The sequence below is a fragment of the Bison bison genome, unplaced genomic scaffold (assembly GCF_000754665.1).
Source record: "Bison bison bison isolate TAMUID 2011002044 unplaced genomic scaffold, Bison_UMD1.0 scf7180017864198, whole genome shotgun sequence".
Taxonomy (NCBI): domain Eukaryota; kingdom Metazoa; phylum Chordata; class Mammalia; order Artiodactyla; family Bovidae; genus Bison; species Bison bison.
The window spans coordinates 3,573,240-3,589,930 of NW_011494770.1; the positions used below are offsets into that span (position 1 = coordinate 3,573,240).

The 16,691-nt window shown below is 41.9% G+C and overlaps 1 long non-coding RNA gene across 1 annotated transcript in view; it reads left to right on the top strand.

The window, feature by feature from the left end:
* The window catches only part of LOC104991665, a 38,319-nt gene extending 21,956 nt beyond the window's left edge, over nucleotides 1-16,363 (top strand). Inside the window, exons 2-3 of the long non-coding RNA XR_825628.1 lie at nucleotides 10,220-10,306; nucleotides 16,331-16,363. This is a non-coding gene — a long non-coding RNA (uncharacterized LOC104991665). The remainder of the gene's footprint in view (nucleotides 1-10,219; nucleotides 10,307-16,330) is intronic.
* Nucleotides 16,364-16,691: the final 328 nt, after the last annotated feature.

Sequence of the window (16,691 nt, forward strand, 5' to 3'; positions counted from 1 at the left end):
AACAAATGCCTGCATCAGGTAAATCCCAGTCAGCTGATCAGAATATCAGCATTACAGGAACCAAGTGAGCAGCAGACAAGAGGCAGTTTTTTTCTGAGGGAGACCTTCATTAGGAGATTGGCATCAGTGAGATAGTCAGCCACAAGCCATGGTAACAATGCAAGTGAGCGAGTGAAAGTCGCTCAGTCGTGTCCAACTCTTTGCAACCCCATGGACTATATAGCCTTCTAGGCTTATCTGTCCATGGAATTCTCCAGGCAAGAATACTGGAGTGGGTTGCCATTCCCTTCTCCCAGGGTGCTTCCCAACCCAGGGATTGAACCCAGGTCTCCCACATTGCAGGCGGATTCTTTACCATCTGAGCCACTGAGAAGCCCCATAACAATGCAAGGAAACCTTCATTCTACTTCTACTGCCTTCCAGACACTGTGTGGAAATCAGTTTCTTCTGCTGACATATGTGTGCTCTGATCTAACCTTCTGGTTTTGTGTTTTACAACACTATTCATTTCAGAAGTACTAGATTTTTATGATTAATGAGACATTTTCCCCAAAAATAAACTTCTTTGTATTTTTCTCATGATATATAGACAGGATTATTTGGTTTGGGACTCAAATAAATGCTGTAAGAAAAATATGAGGAGATAAAAATGTTGTCTGCATCTGGGTGGTGCTAATGCATTTTAGCTGGAGGATCGTTGTCTGGGAATTCAAATAGAACATTTTGAGGTAGGCATGGTGATATGTAACATGGAAAATGTGTTTTTTAAAACCTATATATTTGTTCTTCTCACCCGTTGAATATGTTGCTAGTCCAACAGATTTTAATAATTTTGGTGGCATACCTTTTTTTAAAAATCCTGCTAAAGTTGAGAGGGCTTCCCCCCTGGCACTAATGGTAAAGAATCCACCTGCCAACACAGGAAATATAAGAGACATAGGTTTGACCCCTGGGTCGGGAAGATCCCCTGTAGGAGGACATGGCAACCCACTCCGGTATTCTTGCCTGGAAAATCCCATGGACAGAGGAGCCTGGCAGGCTAAGATCCAGAGGGTCGCAAAGAGTTGGACACAAATGAAGTGACTTAGCATGCATGCAAAGCTGAGAACCTAGTAGACAGAAAAACAGACATATCTACATTTCTTTTCAGAGAAGTTGTCAACAGTGAAACTCAGTAGACACAGGTTCAGAGTTTAAGACTCTGTTTAAGACTTAAAAAATGGCCAAGTCACTGTTTTCTTTCCCTAAAATGTCCCCTTCCCATGTTACACTTCCTCTTTCACTTCTGTGCTTGGACAGTGGTCATTTCCTACCCGGATGATGATGCTGAAACCCCAAATGTGGTTTTATTTAGCACCCTGGGGAAATCCTATGGCCTGTAATTCCATAGATGTCTATTATGAACACATGGTTATTCTAACTAATTCAAGATGGAGCTGGGAGAGGAAATTTCTGAAGGCCTTATTCTTTTATCAGTTTAGTTCAATCTCTCAGTCATGTCTGACTCCCTGAGACCCCATTGACTGCAGTATGCCAGGCTTCCCTGTCCGTCACCAACTCCTGGAGCTTACTCAAACTCATCTCCGTTGAGTTGGTGATGCCACCCAACCATCTCATCCCCTGATGTCCTCTTCTCCTCCTGCCCTCAATCTTTCCCAGCATCAGGGTCTTTTCCAATGAGTCAGTTCTTCATGTCAGGTGGACAAAGTATTGAAGTTTCAGCTTCAGCATCAGTCCTTCCAATGAACACCCAGGACTGATTTCCTTTAGGATTGACTGGTTTGATCTCCTTGCAGTCCAAGGCACTCTCAAGAGTCTTCTCCAACACCACAGTTCAAAACCATCAATTCTTCGGTGCTCAGCTTTCTTTACAGTCCAGCTCTCACATCCATACATGACTACTGGATTCACCTATTCCTAAAAGAATGAAATTCTGCCATTTGCAGAATTGGATGGAACTAGAGAATATTATGCTTACTGAAATAAATTAGACAAAGATAAATACTATATGAAATCACTTATATGTAGAATCTAAAAGATAATACAAATGAAGTGTGTTAGTCGTGTCCAACTCATCGTGACCCTATGGACTATAGCCTGTCAGGCTCCTCTGTTCATGGAATTCTCCAGGGAAGAATACTGGAGTGGGTTTTATTCTCTTCTCCAGGGGATTTTCCTGACCTATGCATAGAACACAAGTCTCCTGCTTTGCAGGTGGATCTTTACCATCTGAGTCACCAAATATAAATGAATCTATATGTAAAACAGAAATAGGCTCACAGACATAGAAAACAAATTTCTGGTTAACAAAGAGGGTGAGGAGGACAAATTAGGAGTATGGGAGTAATAGATACAAACTAACAGATTCATAAAATGGATGACTAACAAAGATTTTTTAAAAATAAACAAGAAAAAAATTTAAGTAGTGCCCTGAGATGGTGGTAGAACAATTCTCCTACAGTTTCCCTTTAGTAGGGATCTGCAACTCTAGCTCAGGCATTCTCCTGCTCCTCTATGCCTTGAAAGATTGCTCATTTTAGCTCTCTCTCCTCCCTGCTCCCCCCTCGCCCCAACGTGGCGAGCCCCAAGCCACCCAAATGCCATTTACTTGTACAACTGTCCATTTGTTCAATTAATCCTAACCTCTAGGTTCACAGGAAGCAGAAAGCCCCACACCCACCACGGCAGCCTTCTCTTGGATGTGCGATAACCTCTCAAGTTTGTTTTCACTATGAAAAGAGGTCAGAGGTTTCACTTTCTCTCTCTTTTTCACATGACTCATAGAAGTTTGATATTTAGGGCTTGCAATTAGGAATGGCAAAAACATCCTTACGGACTTTTTCCCCCTTGAAAACTTTGGTTTTGATTTTGCTGTTACTTATTTGCTTTGTTTTCTAGTGATGTATATGTTGTGTTTCTAATTCTCTCACTTGGCTAGTTTTTCTATGTGAAAACTCTTGAAGTTCATGTTCCCAAACTTCTGATTCTTCTCTTCCTTTGGGATTAAATACTTACCCACACTGGAACTTCCTCATATTTAAAAGTCTCTTGAATTTCAAGACCTTGACTTTATAATGTTAACTAGGTCATTCTTTAAACATATGCCCTATACAGCATTCTAACTCAATTCAGGTGTTTTGATTAGTCAACTCTTTTGACAATTACAAGAAACACCACTAACATTTGAAGAAGTTTGCCTCCTGGGCCCTTCTTCACATCTAAACCATCAGTGGTACCTGGAGCAGTACAGTGATCCTTACATCTGATTGGCCAATGACTGACTGGAAATTGTCCATGATGGTTTCTCCTGACCTGATGGCTAAGGAAGGGAAGAAAATGGCTAAAAAATAGAAATATTCTCTCCTTAATAATAAATTTGTATCTTCAGTTAATTTTCAAAAGGTGGAAAAGGAAATATTTTCTAAATATCAGCTTTCTAAACCAATTTGAAAAATAATCTTCAGAGTCAATAATAAATGTTTAATGCATATTTTCTTCTTTTTTATCTTTATGTAGCACGTATGTTGAGGTCACAGTTTATGAACAGATGGAATATATGGCCAGGGCCAACTAATTAACATCAAGGATAGGGGACCCATTGTCTTTCCATAACTCCCATCCATCTACCTTCATTTCTGTCACCATGGTACCTCGTGGTTCAGTTATCGAGAGTTGTGAATAAACAGTTCAACAAAATTCATTTCATATAATGATCTGCTTGATTTTCAGACATAGAAGCTATGTTTGAATATTTTCCAAATCAGTGAAACATCCTCAATGATTTCAGCTGTTCAACTTCACTTTAAGGGATGTGAGACTGCAGTGAATTTTGTACTAATTGTTTAGTTTACAGATGAATGGAGTGGGAGTTGGCACTTTTTACAGTGCATTCTGAACATTCTTATGGTTTCTAGTTGTGAGGGCCAACTCTAGAATGCCTCAGATGTTTGTGCCAAAGGAACATGCTAAAGTGTGTCATTTTTATTAATTCACATATCATGTGTAGCATGCTGGGAACTTCGAAAGAGCAGGCACGCTTCCCAGACTTGAAGTAACTCCTGCTTCTTTTTGGAGCTGCTGTTTCCTGTTTGAATCGAATGGAACAAAACCAGGAAGTTCTGAGCAGTGTGTAAGTTCTCCAGTGTGACTTGTGAGTTTCATAGGGAGCCTGTGACAGAAGAGCACTGAAAATAGATCCAATTGAATTACCATGTGATCCCACAATCTCACTTCTGGTATGTTTCCAAAAGAATTCAAAGCAAGATCTCACAGAGAGATTTATACTCCCATGTTCGTTGTAGCATTATTCACAAGAGCCAAGAGGTGGAAGCAGCCCAAATGTCCATGGATGGATGAAAGGATAAACAAAATGTAGCACAGTCTGCTCTCCATATTTGCAGGTTCTGCATGAGGATTCATCCAACTGGCAGCTCATGCACTGTGTTTAAAATCGAAGGTTGATTGCGATTGAATCCCCAGATGCAGAACGTAAGGCTGAGGAGGAACTTCTTTGGGGTTTGAATACCCTCAGATTTTGGTATTCATGGCTGGTCCTGAAACTAATCCCCCACAGATACAAGGGATGGCTGTGATACCTACAATGGAATATCATTCAGCCTTTTTAAAAAAATTAATTTATTTATTTTAATTGGATCATTACTTTACAATATTGTGATGATCTTTGCCATACATCAACATGAATCAGCCATAGGTGAACAAGTGCCCCCCTATCCTGAACCCCCTCCCACATCCCTCCCCACCCTATTCCTCTATGTTGTCCCAGAGCACTGGCTTTGGGTGCCTTGCTTCATACATCAGACTTGCACTGGTCATCTGTTTTACATATGGTAATGTATATGTTTCAATGCTATTCTCTCAAATCATCCCACCCTCGCCTTCTCCCACTGAGTCCAAAAGTCTGTTCTTTATGTCTGTGTCTCCTTTGCTACCCTGAATGTAGGATTGTTGGTACCATCTTTCTAAATTCCATATGTATGCATTAATATACAGTATTTCCCTTCTAAAACAAGGAAATCCTGTCATATGCTGCAATGTAGGTGAAGTCTGGGGTCAGAAGCCAGTCACAAAAAGAAAAGTAAGGTCTGATTCCACTGCTAAGAGGTATCCAAAGTAATTAAACTCATAGAAATAGAAAGTAGAAAGGTGGTCAGAAGCTTGGGGAGAGGGGGAAACAGAGAGTTGTTTAAAGAGTATAAAGCTTCAGTTTTGCAGGATGAAAAGTTTGTAGAGTTGTGCTATGAAAGTGAAGTCGCTCAGTCGTTCCGACTCTTTGCAACCCCATGGACTGTAGCCTATCAGGGTACTCCGTCCATGGGATTTTCCAGGCAAGAGTGCTGGAGTGGATTGCCATTTCCTTCTCCAGAGGATCTTCCCAACCTAGGGATCGAACCTGGGTCTCCCGCATTGCAGGCAGATGCTTTACCGTCTGAGCCACAGTGCTGTACAACCATATTAAGATACTTAACACCTCTGAACTATGCACTTAATGAATAGGATGCTAAATTTTGTTTGTGTTTTCACCACATTGAAAGAATTAGACACTGAGCTGATGGGTGTTAACGAACTCAACAGCTAGTCTGCAGAGGACACTTGTGAGGCAATTCTGATCAAAGAAAGCTGTTCTCCAGCTAAAAATATTGATACTTGCAGTAGAGTTGACCAGTGTGTAGAATCACTCTAGATCCTAGATCACAGAGCCCATCTGGGCTGCTGCATTGCCATGAGAGCTACTGTGGACAGCCTGGAAACTTCTAAGGAGTTTCTGAGTTCTGATGTGGAAAAAGGCAAAAAGTGATACAAGTAAAGAAGTGAATCAACAAACCAGCAAAGATGCTTGACTTCCTGGAGGCGTTTCTGTGGGAAGATGCTTCCTCAGAAGAGTCTACCTGGGGGTAGTTTCCCCACAGGTCCAAAAACTGACCGAACCTTTACCTAGGAGAGACGCTGAACAAGTTCTTTCGTATTCCAGAGAAAAGATTAGAAGACTCCTTTTAGGAGTCCCAGCCTCAGTGGTGACTTCAGATAAAATCCGTTATTGACCGCAACGTGGCGAGAAAGTCAATACTAACACACACACACACATACACACACGCACACACACACACACACACACACACACACACGCCTCTCACACAAAAGTAGGGCTGTCCAGGTCAAAATGAAAGCAGGAGTGGCAGAGCAGTGGTGGTGTCGTTTTGCCTTCTGCACACTCTGCCCTTGAGCCCTGGAAGCAGACCTGTGGATGTCTAGGACTCTGTGGGGTATAATTTGAATTTCACTCAGCATACTATCCTTTTCACTTTACGCTTCCCCTCTAGCATTCACATTCTATTTTATTATGCTTGTTTATATGTCCGCAGCAAGGAAGTTCATAGTAATGATGGCCCCATGTATTGAGTACTTATGGACTGGCTTGCTTGCTAAGTGCTTTATAGTCATGATTTCATTGAATATATCCCAGAAAGTAGTTTTATCCCATTTTGCAGGGGTAAGAAACTCAAGTCTATGTAACTTAAAAAGCTTCTTAGGACTTCACTGCCCATTCATTGGTTGAGAATCTGCCTGTCAATGCAGGGTGGGAACATAGGTTCCATTCCTGGTCTGGGAAGATCCCACATGCCACGGAGCAACTAAGCCCATGCACCCCAAATACTGAAATCCATGCACCTCGAGTCTGTGCTCTGCCACAAGAGAAGCCACCGCAATGAGAAGTCCACGCACTGCAGCTAAGGAGCAACCCCTGCTCACTATAGCTAAAGAAAGTCCACACACAGCTAGAGAAGACCCAGTACAGCCAAAAATAAATAAATACAATTTCTTTAAAAAAAAAAAAAAGCTAGCTTAGATCAACACCTAGTATATGGCAGAGTTGGGACTCAAACTCAGCTACGACCAAAGGCCTGAGCTTGCAGCGAAAGTCACAATTTGGATTGGGAATGATTTATCTTTGGTTCAGATTCCTTTGGTTTATGGACATCTTTTAAAACTGCAAACCTCTCCAGAAGGATAATAACTGTCAATTATTCATACGTAAGTCTGAATTCTTTTTTATCTGATTGCTTTACTCTTAGCTAGTCACTGTAGTGTAGTCACTAAGATATCAATTGTAGTCATTGCTGAGATTTTAGAATCTGTGGAATCCTGGGCTGCCTAACTTCTCCATGTCTCAGTTTCCTCATCTGTAAAATGGATATTGTTATGGAATTTACCAAGTAGAATTGTTGCAAGTATTAGATGAGTTTATGCATATGAAGTATTTAGAATGGTGCTTGTTGCAAAAAAACAAATGTGAAATGAATATTGATTATTATTATGAACCACAGTAAAGGAAAGAGCATTAAGTTTGTTTTGATGGTCACTGTTTTTTGGAAAGGAGGGAATGTAAGTAATTTTTAAGGATGATTTGGGCCACTGGTGTGGGAGCCCAAGGCAGATGTGTTGGGGGATCTCTGGACGTCCAGTGCATAGGCTTCTACTCTGGCCTGAGTAGTACAAATAAGGACATTAAGGAGCATATTTCAAAAATATGCTTCAGACCTTCTCTATCTCTGGGTCAGGGCAGTAAAACCTGTGTTTCTTTGTCTTCTCTCCTGTATCTCCTGGCCTCTCATCTGGACTCAAGTGTAGGCTATAGATCAGCTATACCATCAATTAGGAAGAATTTCTGAGCTGGTGTAAGGCTTTGGCCATAACAAAAATGGGAATATATTACCTCAACTCAAAACTTACTTTCCAATGGATGATTAGCTGCTGCCTCAGCTTTTCCCATCCAATTCTCAGAATTCAGTTTCTGAAAAGGAAAGCTAAGAACATGTAGAACAGATGTTACACCCTGGGAGGAGTGAGAGCTCAGTCCTGTAGTAGGTGAGAAACCAAAGCTTCATTTCCACGAAGAACAAGAAGTTGGACCACGTAGAGACTTTGGTTAAGGAATGCATTTCAAAGAGAGTTTCCAGATTACCTCTGAATAGATGTTCCTAAGAAAGGCAGAATCTAGTTATTATTTTTCTTCAGCTCACCAGATGATGTTAAAACTGACTGTCCTTTATAACCAAATTCTGGTTAATTATTTAATCTTAATCAGCAAATCTGTTCTCAGATCACTAATTAAACATGAGGGGAAAATAAAAGGCACAAAGATATATAATCTATAAGTTCATTTAAATTAATTTAAATGCTATGGGGATAAAACTCCACTTACTATTGGGAAAACAGTCACCTCTTTTTACAGTATGTAGCGGCCAGCTACAGATTTATCCTCAGCTCTATTTTCCCTGTCCCCCTACCCACCTCGGAGAAGAAAATGGCACCCCACCCCAGTACTCTTGCCTGGAAAATCCCATGGATGGAGGAGCCTGGTAGGCTCCAGTCCATGGGGTCGCTAAGAGTTGGACACCACTGAGCGACTTTACTTTCACTTTTCACTTTCCTGCATTGGAGAAGGAAATGGCAACCCACTCCAGTATTCCTGCCAGGAGAATCCCAGGGACAGAGGAGCCTAGTGGGCTGCCATCTATGGGTTCGCACAGAGTCAGACACGACTGAAGTGACTTAGCAGCCTACCCACCTATCGCCAGCCCTGGGTCAGAGAGGACTACATTTCCCAGACTCCCCTGCCACTTGATCCCAGACTGCTTGGCCAATGAGAGTCACTGATGGGAGACCGAAAGGCTCGGAAAGAAACCAGGTTACTTCTGAGTTGTCTCCAGCTGAAGCTGTGCAGCTGTGAGCCTCCAGTTCCCTCTGCACAGCTCCTGCCTTGGTGGTCCCAGCTCTGGCCAGGAGTTCTCACAAGTGTCCAACTCCTGTCAGAGGCCTGACTCATTGCTTTCTGCAACTAAACTTCCTCAAAAGTAGAAGCAATTTGCTGCTATTACTAAGTTTTGGATTGCTTGCAGGGCTTCATCTCTCCCAGTGTAACCAAGCTCACGTCCCTCTATCAAATACCCTCAGAGCGAAAGATCTACAAGGATTTCTTTTTTTGCTTTTGTTTTATTCTGCAAGTATCTAACTACTACAGAGAGAGAGTTGTAAACATTTTACTTTAGAAACAAAAAAGAGGAAGGACCATTTCTACTCACTATTTTTACATTGTTTAGGGCATAGGGCTTCCCAGGTGGTAAAGAACCTGCCTGCCAATGCGGGACACTCAGGAAACAGGAAACACGGGTTTGATCCCTGGGTCAGGAAGATCCCCTGGAGGAGTGCATGGTAATCCACTCCAGTATTCTTGCCTGGAGAAACTCGTGGACAGAGGAGCTTGGTGGGCTATAGTCCATAGGGTCCAAAGAGTTGGACACCACTGAAACAACTTAGCACGGAGGGCATATTATTTTTTTGTTTTTGTCTCTCTTAAAAGATAGCTTTATGGAGCAAACAATAAATCAGCAACTATTTCTTGAACCCTTTCTTTCTACAGTACACTTTACTAATAATTATCTAAGTTACAAACTGCTAGGATAGGAGTGCTCAGCTCATTGCAACAGCAAACAAGGGCAGTTCATACTAATAAAACAGCTGAAGTCTGAATTTTCTAGATTCTGGCTGTCTTCCTAGGCTTTTGAGATGCCTATGTCATTCCCTCTCACATTCAGACCTGAGAATGGAGGCTGGAGTATTACTGCTGCCCCTTAGAACCTTCCACACCCTGCCTAAGTGCTTCACTGACCACTGTGAGCCTGGGAATCACCACAGGAGTAAGTCAGTCTATGGCTGTGGAAGGCTGTACAGACAGAGCAGGTCCGTAATGGCCACTTGCCCTTCTGTTGTATAGTTAGTTTTTTCTTTTTTCCTTTTTAATAGAGTCGCTTAAGAGGCATGACAATATCTGAAGGTCCATACCAAAGGGGCCAAGGATGACCTCATTAACAGGAGACTCAAAAATAGCCCTTACCACAAACAAGAGAGAGACATGCGTGTTTTCTGCCCTTCAGAAGATGCCCTTTTGGTCTGGACCTTTTTGGTCTGCTATCATAATCATATCTTATCTAGCTCTGAAATACTAGAGCTACTCCAGTAGGAAGTCTTTCTGATGAACCACAGGAAAAGATATCTATCTCAGAGCAAAACAGTACTTTAGGATTTGCCAAGAACTTTCATAAACATTAGCTTAATGCTGAGGATTTTGAACACCCAGCTTTCTAGAAGAGGCAATTTCTCCCCATTTTACTTCCTAAACTTATTTGCTTCTCTGTTTCAGAGGAAAGCAGAGTAAGAAATGTCAGAGACAGGACAGATGAGAAAACAGTGTTCAGAACTTTTTCATGGCTCGTCCAGGACCACCCAGGTAACTTGATTCTCTTTGTCACCTGCTTCATTCTGTTGTGCACCTGCAGAATTCATCACTGATTCTTTGGACTGATGCTAAAGTTTGAATATACAGCTCAACAACCACAGACTGAATCCAGAAAGACTTTATTGAATCAAAAGTTATTAGATAATCAAAAAACCTCTTTCCCTCCCTCAATTATTTTCTTCATAGGTCAATCCAAGAGAAAACAAAAAAGTCCTAGTGCTCTCCAAGCTTTCAAAGGGGCCAAACCATTTTGAACAGTTACTTACAACATGCTACAAATTTTCACTTCATAACAAGCGTGAAGTTAAGCGTTAAGTTTTTAAAGAGAAAGACTTCACTAGTCACCCAGCTCTGAAGAAAAGATATTCAGCCTTCTAATAAAATAGTAATGCTGCAAGCTCAGCGGCTCATAAAACATTTACAGCCTTCAGCCAGTAAAGTGCAGAACAAGAGATTTAAATGTTGCAGCTTGATGGAATGAGGGGATGCTTGGTATAAATATCACCCCAAAGCATGTGGTCTGCAGGGGGTGCAGGAAAAGAAGTGCCCTTATGGCTGCAGGTGTCTATGGTATAGGTAACCAAAGGTATACCGTCTTTTTCTGACCTTTTCCTTTGATAACCTAGAATTGAAAATGAATTAGCAGAGGTGGAGAGACTAGCAATTGAATTGGAAAGATTGTCTTGCCAACCTGTATTACAGCTTCCATGAAACAATGTACATTACATACCGATAAGAGTGGTGCAACCAGAGGCACATCTAAGGTGGGCCATGCCTAGCTCAGGTGTCTTACTGCTGCGTAGTATTCCCACTGTTTTGGGAGATGGGGCAGAAGGAAAAGGCACCAAGTTACCCAGAGGTAACTCTCTGCACACTCTGAGTGTGTTTGAGCGAGTGTGAGAGGGAGGTGAGAGCCCAGGCAAGTGCTGAATTGTTTCCCTCCGCTTTTCATCTGGGACTACGGTTGGGCATGCGTTAACATGAATACGTCCCTACTTTATAGTAGGAATTTGTACATACAAATTGTGTATTAGAAAATGGGGATTTGTTCATATGTGCTTTCAAGCTGAGGATTTGTTTTTCAATTCTGGAAAATTCTCAGCTATGCTAATTATTTTCCATGTCCTCAATTCTGTACTTTGGAACTCTTGTATCCATGCTGATACCTGAATCTAGTCTTCCCTATCTCAAGTTTTTTCTTTGGTTCTATGTTCTGAGTGAACATCCCAACATATCTTCTAATCCATCAATTCTCTTTGTTCATCTAGAGTTTTTTTCATTTTTTTCTAATTATAGTAGTGATAATCTTTATTCCCTTGTGGCTCAGACGGTAAAGCGTCTGCCTGCAATGTGGGAGACCTGGGTTCAATCCCTGGGTTGGAAAGATCCCCTGGGGAAGGAAATGGCAATCCACTCCAATACTCTTGCCTGGAAAATTCCATGGACTGAGGATCCTGGTACGCTACAGTCCATGGGGTCTCAAAGAGTCGGACAGGACTGAGGGACTTCACTAATCTTTATTCCCAGAACTTCCCTGGTGGCTCAGTCAGTAAAGAATCTGCCTACAGTACAGGAGACTTGAGTTCTATCCCTGGGTCAGGAAGATCCCTTGGAGAAGGAAATGGCACCCTGATCCAGTATACTTGCCTGGAAAACCCCATGGACAGAGGAGCCTGGCAGGCTACAGTTCTTGGAGTTGCAAGAGTTGAACACGACTTAGTGACTAAACCACCATCAATCTTTATTCCTCGGACTTTTTCCTGGTTTCTTTCTTTTTTAAAAATTTTTAATCATATCTACTTGCTTTTGTTCCGTAATCCCTTCCCATAATTTCTTATTTTGTGAACTTCCCCCCACCCCTTTAGCTCATTGGGAGATTTAACACATTTTTCAGATGACTGTTTTATTTCTCTCCTTTCCAGAATGAATTTCCTGATTTTTTTAATATTTTGGCTGTCAATTATGACATGAGTTTTCTGTGTTTTTAATTTTTAATTGCCATCTCATCTAGAGTGGAAATTTCCTCTTGCTGGTGTTGTTGGCTCCACTTCTCTTGCTCACCACTCCTTGCCTGAAAAGTGTGGCCGCCCTCATTCGAACAAGGTCTCCATTAGAACCAAGTTTTGTGATGGCAGTTTGGGTGACTTGTCCATGGGAGCAATGCTGATCCTACCTCTTGGCTAGAAGGTGCCATTGGGCACCAGCTCTGAGTAGGGGACTCCAGGTTCTCTCTCCTGCTGGTCGCTATTGATGACAGCCTTGAGCCACAGCTGCAGCTTTTTCTAAGCCTTTTTCTAGAAGGGCAGCATGCCCTGACCCACCACTTCACACAGCCAGGTCAGCACCATGGCCCACCCAGAAGGTGCAATCAGTACCTTGAGGTGCGTGTTCAGCCCTACCAGGGACCTCCCACCTCCACAGAATATTTCCCTATTCTGGAGCCGGGAAGATTCTAGACCCACAGAGATGTTCTCTTGGTTTTGAGACTGTTGGTGTATTTTTATGCTTTTGAGCTGTGGTGATGGAAAAGACTTTTGAGAGTCCCTTGGACTGCAAGGAGATCCAGCCAGTCCATCCTAAAGGAGATCAGTTTTGAGTGTTCATTGGAAGTTTCAATTGATGTTGAAGCTGAAACTACAATACCTGATGCAAAGAACCGACTCATTGGAAAAGACCCTGATGCTGGGAAAGATTGAGGGCAGGAGGAGAGGACGATAGAGGATGAGATGGCTGGATGGCACCACTGACTCAATGGACATGGGTTTGGGTGAACTCCGGGAGTTGGTGATAGACAGGGAAGCCTGGCGTGCTGCAGTCCATGGGGTCGCAAAGAGTCAGACACAACTGAGCAACTGAACTGAACTGAGTGTATTTTTAATTTAGGTTGACTTTCCCTTCTCCAGGGGATCTTCCAACCCAGGTTTTGAATCTGAGTCTCCTGCCCTGCAGACAGATTCTTTACTATCTGAGCCACCAGAGAAACCCAATTTATGTTTATTCTCGGCATAAAGTGAAAGGGGTGTAAATTTCCATCTGTTCGTACCTGAACCATGAACTTAAGCAAAATTTGTAAGACCTATTTGATCTCCCTTCCAGACTTTAAATTTCCTGAGGAAAGAGTTATATCTTCTTTGACCTTGTATCCTTATCAAATAGTACATACTTGGGAATGTTCACTGAGTGAATGAATAAATACAAGTAGAATTCTATTTCTTAATTGGAATTCTTCCCCCCACCCCCGACTCCCCATTCTGATGATTTCACAGGAGGTAGGACAGCTGCTTGCTGCCCTCAAAATCAACAGTTTTTCAACTTATCTTACAGAAATCCTTCCTCTTTCTGGGGCTGCTGTGAACTACTTGTTTAACTGATTTGATCCGGTTTGGTTTTAAAAGTACTGTCTATGTCTTGTTAAGAAGATAAACAATGCTGACCTGTATTGCAATTAGGGTTAGGGTTACATACAATATTTCTTATCAAAAATAAATGACAGTTTTAGAAAATTTAGCCAATAAAGATAAACAAATCTAAGGAGCAAAGCCATTCAAAACTGCCACACAGAGCCATGGATTGTTAACCTTCTGGGGTGTAACAGTCCATGCTTTCTCTCTGGCTCTAAAATGCCCACACTAATAAAATGTCATTCCTGGTTCTATCACTTGATTCACCTATAAACATACAGCTCTTGCAGTGAACTGTGAACCCTCAGGTCTCCTCAATTCAGAACCATGTTCATAATTTCCTAGGATTGACATTTGCTCATCCACATTAAATGCATTTTTTAAAACAGTGAAATATTTACAGGGCATTTATTCGGTGTGAAGAGCTGTTTGATCATCTGAAGTGTCACTGCAAAAAGCAAACAAACAAAAAGTTCCTATTTTTGAAGAACTTAAAATCTGACTGGAAGAAGGCAGGAAAACCAGGAAGAGCTGTGGTGTGGTTAGTTGATTGGTGGGGATGACAAGAGAATGAGTCTGGTTTTTATAAGAATGGCTGGAGCAGGTGCGGCAAAGGGCTGGGACTTGATTTGAATGAAAAGAAGAGGAGGAGGGAAGAGAAGGGTGAGGAGGTGAGAGGAGAGGGGCTTTTATAGCCCAGAAGCTCTTGCACCCCCAAGGGTGGTCACTGGTGGCTGACCTTTTATAGAGGATCGATATTGTTTGTTCATAAAAGAATGTAAGATGTACGGGACTGGGGGGAGGGGAGTGTCACAGCTGAACAGTCTCAGAGGACAGCAAGGAGACCTACCTAGAAACATGGAAAAGAGGGCAAGCAGATTATGGAGGGGCTCCCATGTGCACAGAGAGAGTACAGACTTGATAGAGAAAGAAATAGAACTCCATGGAGAGTTTTCATTTTATTTTTTAAACTAACGAATAATAAAATATTTTCAAAATCGTTTGAGCTATTCTGGCTTCTTTGTCTTTCCATATCAATTTTAATACTGATTTGTTTGTACCTTTTAAAGATCCAACTGGGAATTTGATTGGGCGTCCTTTAAGTCTGTAGATTGATTTGGGGAGAATTGGCATCTTTACTAAGTTTTTGAATATGAGAGTGAAAGGATCACTCCATTTCTGGAAACTTCATTTGCATTTTTATAGCTGCTGAAGCCTGGAAACCCACTCACCTTGACCTTTGGTCCACTGGGAATGAGGGGCTCCAATCACCCTTTCTCTAGATTCACAGTGTGTGTCAGCTCAGAATGTGGTCTGTATAATCCTAAGGGACTCATTCCATCAGTCTATGGACGCAGCAGCCCAGGTTGTGCAGTAAGGCTGGGCCAGATCATGAGAGGAATCCAGGTGTTCAACAGTATCCTGATAGAGCTTTCTGGAGAAGGTAGAGCAGATGGATTCTGTTTGGCTGCTTGGTGACTATATTCCAAAATGGCGAGCTTCTTATACAAATTTGTGTAGAATTTCTAAACAAGGGTAAGATCCCATGCCATCTGTAATGCAAGAATTTGAAACTGGACTGACTTGCCTGGTGATTTGAAAAACTCTTTTCTTTGGCTCGTCTTCCTCACCCAAAAAATGAACTAAGTCCTTTAAAGTACCTAAGTGTGAAAATACAGCAGGTCAGCTGAATCAAATACGCAAAACATACATATACAGTAGTTTGTGAAGAAATCCTACCTTTAAAGAATATAGAGCAAATGATTATTACACAAAACTCAGCCTGAAATTGTACTGAAGTTCAAATAGCCACACTTTTTCAATAACACAGAAAAAAAGCTTATCTATTTTGCCTGTTCAAAATGCCAGTGACTCTGTAATTTGGAACATGCTGCTGCTAAGTCGCTTCAGTCGCATCCGACTCTGTGCGACCCCATAGACGGCAGCCCACCAGGCTCCCCCATCCCTGGGATTCTCCAGGCAACAACACTGCAGTGGATTGCCATTTCCTTCTCCAATGCATGAAAGTGAAAAGTGAAGTCGCTCAGTCGCTCAGTCATGTCCGATTCTTAGCGACCCCATGGACCGCAGCCTACCAGGCTCCTCCATCCATGGGATTTTCCAGGCAAGAGTACTGGAGTGGGGTGCCATTGCCTTCTCCGAATTTGGAACGTAACTTTGCCCAAATTCATAAATGTGTCCCAGGTTTGCTCGTGTGGACCACGGTTTTACGTGACCCATAGCTGTTTTCATTTTTTGACACGCTCTTACCATCCTCTCATTTTAAAATAAGACCTTCAGGAAAAGTTGCCCCATCAGGAAGCAAAGTTGAGCTCACTAAATACTGCCTTGCTGAGCTATATGAAAATGCAATAAGATAAAAATAAAACTTGTTTAGGAAGTTGATGTGAACAACTTGCTTCTCAAATCCTAAGATAAGATTTGACATCTTAGCCCACAGCATCCAGTAGGTCAATGAAAAGTAAGAAGGAAGGATGTGACAAAGAGGAGGAATGGCTTAAAGCTATGAAACTCTGTGTGTGTGTGTGTGTGTGTGTGTGTGCAGGATTGGTAATAATGGCCACAAATGAAAGGTCTATGTCCTTCCCTGAAGGAGAGCATCTGGGAAAAATTGAGAAGGAAGACTATTTTTTTTCAAGATGACTAGAGATTCCTTACTGTCATAGAGAAGAAGGTATGTATATTTTATTTTTACCTACTTCTTCCAAGTAAAATAAACCTAGAAGTTTTCCTTATATCCAACCTTTCTTTTCTTAGTGTTCTTTATACAAATCATTTTCACACTTCTGCCACTTTTGCTATTGGTGTTGTTTGCATTTTTCACTTACCTTCAAGCAACACCACAGTTTGCAGAATGAGACCTCTGTTCATCCCCAATATATATAAAGTGGTGGCAGGAAAGTGATCCTGCCATGAGCAGAAGGTGGATTAACTCTGGGACTGCTCTGTCTCCT